Genomic DNA, 1,473 nt, shown 5'->3' with positions numbered 1-1,473 from the left:
GCCCAGAAATAAACCCATGCATATACGGTTAACTAATATTTGACTAGGTAGCCGAAAATATTCAATAGGGAAAGGATAGTCTCTTCAAAACATGGTGTTGGAAAACGATGTCCACATGCAAAAGAATGAAATTGCACCCCTATCATACACCATTCACAATGAACCTGAAATGGATTAAGTACTTAAACATAAGACCGGAAACTGCAAAACTCCTGGAAGAAAACAGTCAAAAAGCTCCTTGACATCAGTATTGGCAATGACTTCTTGTATACAATGCCAAAGGCACAAACAAGAAAAGCAAAAATTAACAAGTGGGACTATGTCAAACTAAAAAAACATCTGCACAATGAAGGAAACAATCAACAAAATGAAAAGGTAACCTAGAGAATGGGAGAAAATGTTTACAAACCATATATCTGATAAGGAGTTGATATCCAAAATATATGAATAACCCAATAGAAAAAATATGATTGGAAAATGGGCAGAGGAACTGAATAGACAGTTTTCTTTTCCAAAGAAGATATACAAGTGGCCAACAGATACATGAAAATATGTCCAGTATTACTAATCATCAGGGTAGTGCAATCAAAATCACAATGAGATACCACCTCACACCTATTAGAATGGCTGTCATCAAGAAGACAAGAGCTAATAAGTGTTGGCGAGGATGTAGAGAAAAGGGAACCCTTGTGCACTGTTGGTGGGAATGTAAATTGGTGCAGCCACTATGGAAAACAATATGGAGAGTCCTTTAAAAATTAAGACTACCATATGATTCATCAATCCCACTTATGGGTATAAACCCAAAAGAAATAAAATCAGGATCTGGGAGGGAGATCTTTACTCTCATGTTCATTGCAACATTACTCAGAATGGTGAAGATATGGAAACTGCCTAAGTGTCCATGACAGATGAATGGGTAAAAAAAATGTGGTATATATATATATATATATATATATATATATCTATATATATCCAGTGGAGTATTAGCTAGCTATAAAAAGAAGGAAATCCTGCCATTTGTGACAACATGGTTGGAGCTTGAAGGCATTATGTTAAGTGCAATAAGTCAGACAGAGAAAGACAAATACTATATGATCTCATTTATATGTGGAATACATGGAAACAGAGTAAAATGGTGGTTGCCAGGGGCTGAGGGGTTGGGGAAATGGAAAGATGTTGGTTAAAGGGTACAATTTTTAGTTGTAAGATGAATAAGTTATGGGGGTCTGTATACAGCATGGTGACTATAGTTAACAGCACTGTATTTTATTTTTTTTTTGCTATGCTGCTGCTACAAGTAGATCAAGTCCCCCTCTACCCCAAGTGTGGGGCAGTGACCTGCTGCTGTCACTGCTTTGTATTAGGTTGCTTTTTTTTTTTTTTACGTCTTTATTGGAGTATAATTGCTTTACAATGGTGTGTTAGTTTCTGCTTTATAACAAAGTAAATCAGTTATACATACACATATGT

The sequence above is a fragment of the Monodon monoceros genome, unplaced genomic scaffold, assembly GCF_005190385.1.
Source record: "Monodon monoceros isolate NGI ecotype Baffin Bay Population unplaced genomic scaffold, NGI_Narwhal_1 Super_Scaffold_17, whole genome shotgun sequence".
Classification (NCBI taxonomy): Eukaryota; Metazoa; Chordata; class Mammalia; order Artiodactyla; family Monodontidae; genus Monodon; species Monodon monoceros.
This window is presented reverse-complemented; position numbering follows the sequence as displayed.